Below are 6,314 nucleotides of genomic sequence, written 5' to 3' on the forward strand. Positions count from 1 at the left end.
CGCATAATTTAGCCAACCCTGCCATATCATTCCATCGGCCAAGTGTAAGAGAACCTGTGGTGGGTGGCACAGGGAGAAAGAACCTGGCTGAAATCACCATGAGGTTACATTTGTATGAACTGTGCCTGATAAAACGGCATGCATGATCTCCTTCCAGCTGTGTTCATTTTAGTATGTGGAATTGGTTCTGTGCGTGGGCATGTATGATGCCCTGTCCTTTTTTTGACTTTCCAGGTAACACAAATTCAGTCATGCAGTCATAAGGGACAGTGTCTAGCGTTTTAGAGCATATATATACACAATACTGGTTATTGAGGCCAATGGCTGCCATGCGTTAGATATTAATTCTATTACAGGACCGGAGGCTTCGTATTATGCTTCTTTCTTTTATTTGCTACTCATAGCAGCCAATGAAAAACGTTTTGTATGCAAATAAAACTACATTTCCCATGATGCTTGCCAATACATCACATCCTGTATAGCCCTATAAGAGCCACGGTATCCTGTTCCTACTACTCCTCTTTCTTTGCTGCGCACGCAGGAAATTAAGTGCATCGACCATTATTATTGCATCTCCTTGTATTCATTGTTTCTATGCTAATCAGGTGCGCGCCGCTATTTATTACTTAAATGCGCTACTCGCGCTTTGGTTTGTAGCTTGCTTTGTCTGTTCACATGATTGCCTTTATTTATTGCTTTACGGTGGCTCGGTGGCCTGAGGGGGCTCCCGCTGGAACCGGGGCATTCTATTCAGACCTTAGCCCACTTGTCCTTTCATGACAAGACTCCCGCTGGGAGCCGGTGATTTCCGCTGCGCTCAGCAGCGTGTGAGCTCCGAGAAAATATCTTTGAATTCCCGCCCATGTCGGGATTGAAACGAACATCGCGGCCCGCTCGGCCAACCTCATCCAGGCTCCCGCTTGGAGTCCTGGTATCGTGCTGCATTTGGCAGCAATTATTGAGTGATTATGTGCACTGAGGCTCCCCTGATTAGCCGGACGCGCCCAGAGTCGGTTTATCCCATGTTCCGACCCGTAGCCCAATTTGGCTACTTTCCGGTAGGATTTGGGCTGCATATTCTACAGCACCTAATTTTACCTATTGCTAAGTATGGGTTTGTTCTCCGGTCTTATTGAGGTCGAACGCCCCCAATATGGTTTTCATGCTTGCAGGAATTGCGTTTAGTGGGGGGTTTAGCTTCATGGCTCCACTGCTTGCGGACTGTGTGTGCACGATAGCGCTAAGTACTTTCAGTCCAGGCACAACATTACGACGCTCCCGCGGGAGCGGAGATGCAGAATGTCATTACACGGATTTGACCCTGCTGGGCACAAAATCAAGACGCTCAAACGAGCGGGGATACTGCGCTGTTGCTGGCAGCGTTCCTAACGAGTCACTGTGATCTAGTGGTTAAGGTGTCTGACTCTGATTCCAAATGTTATGTATTCAAATTTGGTGTTTACCTGATGTTTTTCAATAAGGTTGTTTTTCTGAAGTATAATTTTAGGCAATGTACTATGACTCCTTGTGGCCTAGCGGTTGAGGTCCCTGCCTCTCACTCTGAAGGTATGAGTTGAGATCTCTGATGTATGTCAGAAAATATTATCTGTTTGCTGCGCAGCTTCGCGCTTACCCACCACAGGCTTTCCCTAGTGGCCGAGTGCGGGATGGAGCCGATCACGCTCCGAGGTGCGTAACCTAATTGGGCAATATATATATAGTTGGACGTTTGAGCTACCCACATGGCATGCGTCCCCTATTTGCTCCGAGGCTCATAATGACTCGTACTTTACACGGAGCAGTTTATTCCTGTTACGCCTTCCAGGCTGCATCAATAGGCTGGCCCTTGGAGTCAGCACACGCTCCTGATATTTATATATGGCTCTTACGCCCTTGTGGGCTGAAACAACTTGGACTACAGCTTTGCTGAGGAGCTAGATACATTATTTTCATTTTCGTGTGCATAGGGTTGGCTCCCCCTCTACTCCTCCGTGATTCGGTGCTTTGCACTACAATATTACATTTAGACACCCTTAAGCATTGCATGGGTGAGATATAAGGAGGATGTGATTTATTCTAAAAGAGTGCAGAAAAGCCTCCTAGAAAAACTTTGTTGACACTCAGGGTATCCCCATCCTGGAGTCGGTCAACAGGGTCTCAGAAATTACAGTCTCTAGCACTGTGTAGCAAGCCTTGTTTGCCGCCCATCACTATTATTAACTGACACAAAACTCCTCGGCATGGATTTTCCCCTACTTCATTCACCCGGCGGACATCGGTGCACACGCGCGCGTTTGTGGCTTCGCCCTGAAGGACACATTAGATTACAATTAGGGTGCTGCGGCCGGATATTCCAATTACGGTGGCGGAGTCCCCTGGCATAGACGCCAACCTCCTTCTTTTCTTCTTAGTTGTGAAGGTCACAGAAAAGGTTTTTCACCGGACCTGGCAGGGATACCAGGACAAACTCTTAGTCATAGCAAAACCTTTAGCCCATGTGCGACGCCATCTGCGCCATCTCTTCCAAGGGATGCAAATCCTTTCATGAGGATGGACAACTTTGGCGAAATGGCAGCAACAGAACCTGACCCTTTGCGAGGGGTACCCCTTGGTGGCAGATTCGTTACACACGTATCTATGGGGGCATTTTTTACCCTCTTGGTCACATCCTCTGGAATGATGAGGGTTTTTCACGATGCCGGTCCTTTACGGACCATTTAGTGAATCCTGCTAGGGTTATCAACTCCTTTTCCAACATTTCACCCAATTCATAACATGCAAGCGTTCAAAGGAGGGCGTCCAGTTTCACCATCTTTCCTTCCCTCCGTCATTTTTTCCTGCTGTTCCGAGGGCGGAACAGGTAGTTAAAGTCTTTGGTCCTTCCCTTTCGAACTCACCTACACTCCCTAATGCTTCACCACCGCACTAAAATCGGTGATTGCTCCCTTTAGGGAATAGGGCATCCTTCGGTTCGTGTTTATCGGGATATATCTATATACATTTTAGTACAGACGTAGGTCTTAGCCTCGCAATATTCCTGATGTCAGATCTCCTCTTCAGCTTCCTTTCCCTTCGGGGATACACTATGTAATGGCCGGTTCCGACTATAAATTCAGTATCCTTGTGTTTTTGGGATAGAACTTTCCAGGATTATCTCATTCCCTTGCCCGTCTCGGACGGTGGACTTCTGATTTGCTTATGACTTGCCACAGTAATGGTGATATTGGCATTCCCTATCAAACATTCTTCACTGCCCTTCCATTCATTTCGGAACTTTCCCACACAGGTCTTTGACACTTCCGACTCAACATGGGATGCAGCACCGTAACCTAGTGGATAAGGTTGCAGACTCCTAACCCAAAGGTCAGGTGTTAATTCCTGATATTTCTTTGATTTTCAATATCTTCCCTGTGGAAGCCATCAACAATTCAGAAGGTATGAGGTTGTCCTCCTTGGGGAGATAATGAAGGACTTCTGGCTTTCTGCCTCGGTCATCAGAGTTAGGTCGTTGCAGAATACATCCCATAACAGTATCTCTCTGTGGCAGACTGGTACCCCAGGTATCTTCAAGATTACAGCAATTGGAAGCTTCAACCGAATGCAATTCAGTGGTTGTAGGCTTTTCAGGATCCTTGTCCAACAGACCTTTTAGCGTCGGGTCTGATTCGTCATGTACAGCTGTTTTCAGCTGGAGACCGGATCCATTGGAAAACCGATGAACGACCTGCCCCACGTCTGTCGGTGGGACTGACCTATGCTTCCCTCCGTTCATTTCAATTGTTGAAGAGTGGATTCCAATATCACGTCACTTTAGCGAAGGCGATCTTGGCATCTCCCTTATGGAAGTCCCCATCTTGGTTTCCAGTACTCCTTGAGACGGGCTACGACTTGCTCAGAGTGCTCCGTGCGTCTCCACGATACTCCAGGGCCTTCATGCAAAAGCGCCCGGTTGCCCATTGGGGCGGTTATTTCTCTATGGCATAGAGGTTTTTTCCGGCACCAATGAAACTGGCCGGGTTTCGGGCACGCTGCAGGCGTTCATTTCACAAACCTGTGTCCTTCCAATTTCACACGATACTCTTCAGCATGGGGAGGCTGGGTTCGTTGGGAAGTACATGACGCGTTGTTTCTGTGGGGGCTGATTTTCCCCACATTGTGAGTGTTTTATCAGAAATACTATCTTAGGGATTGGCGTATCGGTCAGTTCGCAACGGCCGTTCAGCCGTTTTTTCGGCAGGTTATCCTCGGATAGTGGCCAAACCAGTGGGCTTGTGCCGGTATTCTGTTAGTTATTTAAAGATATTAGGGTAGTGAACCCTCCCAAACCAAAATGTTCCCTTCTCTGGCATGTTTCTATAGTTCTTTACTTATTTGATAAACGGCCAACTATAATATGTTGACAGCAATTATCGTCCAATCTACGTTTCTAAACCTATCTACCTATCTGTGTTTCTACGACGAGACAGCCCTGGATTTTACAGGTACAGTGTCTACTCCAAAGGGAGTTTCATTTAATATTAATGTCAGTACTACAATTTGTCAAGAACTGTTACATATTATACTTTCCAGCTACTGCAAATTATGTTGGTTCATTGCCTTAAAGCTTATGAAGGATGTTCATCCTGATTGGTGATCACATTACATAAGTTTTTAAACCTGTGTCTGTGGTTTATAACCGGGAGGTTACAGTCAGTTGACGGAAGCCGGTATTCATACCCAAATGTTTGGGGGGCACCTTCTGCTCATGGTGCCATGGCATCTCAATGTTTTATGATGATTTCTACTGTTCCAGACATCTTGAGATTATGCTGATTGGTTTTCTCAGTCTACATTTCAACAGTTTATTATAAACCGGTGGGTGACATAGTTGTAGTTGTGTTTTGATAAGCGTTAAACTAGCATAATCCGAAGCCTCCGGTCCTGTAATAGAATAAAAAATTAGCTAGCATTCGCACCAAGAATTTTCAATTCTATTAAGGACAAGGAGGCAAGGATTATCCCTCCCGGTGTTATTACAATGTTGGTAATAATTACCCACCCACATGTACTTGATATTCTGTATAAGCAGAAGTTACGGGTTTTCCCTGTCTCATTCCTTTCAGGTTCTGAGAAAGACGACTGAGCAGAAGTGCTTCTAGTTCAGAAGACGTGAACTTTCCAGTTTGGCTATGGTTCTTCCTTGTTGAAGGATGATTGTTGGGACTCATTATCCTTATTTTGGACTGAAATTGTTAATGTTATTGACCATCAAGGTTCGAGCAAAGAAAGAGGAGTATGAACAGGATACGGTGGCTCTTATAGGGCTATACAGGATGTGATGTATTGGCAAGCATCATGGGAAATGTAGTTTTATTTGCATACAAAACATTTTTCATTGGCTGCTGTGAGTAGCAAATAAAAGAAAGAGAAGCATAATCCTCGCCTCCATGTCCTTAATAGAATTGAAAATTCTTGGCGCGAATGCTAGCTAATTTTTTATCCAAATGGATTTCTAGTTAGCACACATGCTCCGCCCCTACAGTTCAGTAAAGCTGGCAGTGGACGAGGCTGCTTCCGGCAGTCAGTGCTTCCTTCGGCGGCGCCTCCATTCCGGCAGCCACCATAAATATCACACATTGCACTCTGCCCGGAAAGGCTGCACGGGGACTCTGACGGCCTTTCCACATGCGATTCCCACCTCCTCCATCATCCCGGCCGGTATCGATGCACTTTAGGAACCATCGATCCGGGCCGGCCTTTAATTAAAAGCCATATGCAAAATATGAATGTCTGCCTTTATTACCTCATTCCGCCCAGCCGTCCCAAGCTCAGATTTAAACACTATTGTGCTCAGAAAAGCAGATTAAAAACTCTGGATTGGGCAAGGGCTGAGAGTCGAAGGTGTGGCGTAACAGCCAGAGACACCTACTTTGGGGCAGGCGATCCAAGCTTCAATCTCTGCGTCAACTCAACAGCCTGTGATTTTGGGCAAATCACGTAACCACCCTGTGCCTAGGAACAGCGCCTAGAGCCGTCTTTCTTCTCGTTCCTCTGGCTCTCTCCTCTCTTTTCAGTCCCCCGTTTCTTGCTCTTTCTGTTTCCCTGCTACTCTCTCTCATACCCACATATTGTCCCTTTTCTCTGTCTTTTGCTCCCCTCTTCTCTCTAATACCATCACGCTATGCACATAACTAAAATCATTACAATTGTTTTTTTGGGGGGTGTAAACTTACATATACCACCAACATACACACCAGCCAAAAACACTACACACATACATCCCACCAACACACATCATATCACAACTCATCACTATATTCCACATCTTGCCACTA

The 6,314-nt window shown here is 46.1% G+C and overlaps 1 long non-coding RNA gene across 2 annotated transcripts; it reads left to right on the forward strand.

The window, feature by feature from the left end:
- The first annotated feature begins 505 nt into the window (after positions 1–505).
- Positions 506–5,415, forward strand: LOC146830980 (uncharacterized). 2 transcript variants are annotated; one of them, XR_014961505.1, is made up of 2 exons: positions 506–605; positions 5,103–5,415. It is a non-coding gene; the product is annotated as an uncharacterized LOC146830980 (long non-coding RNA). The 2 variants fall into 2 exon arrangements; XR_014961504.1 differs by having other exon boundaries at positions 512–4,481.
- The last annotated feature ends 899 nt before the right edge of the window (positions 5,416–6,314 follow it).

This window comes from Triturus cristatus, chromosome 5_1, assembly GCF_964204655.1.
Source record: "Triturus cristatus chromosome 5_1, aTriCri1.1, whole genome shotgun sequence".
NCBI classification, from domain to species: domain Eukaryota; kingdom Metazoa; phylum Chordata; class Amphibia; order Caudata; family Salamandridae; genus Triturus; species Triturus cristatus.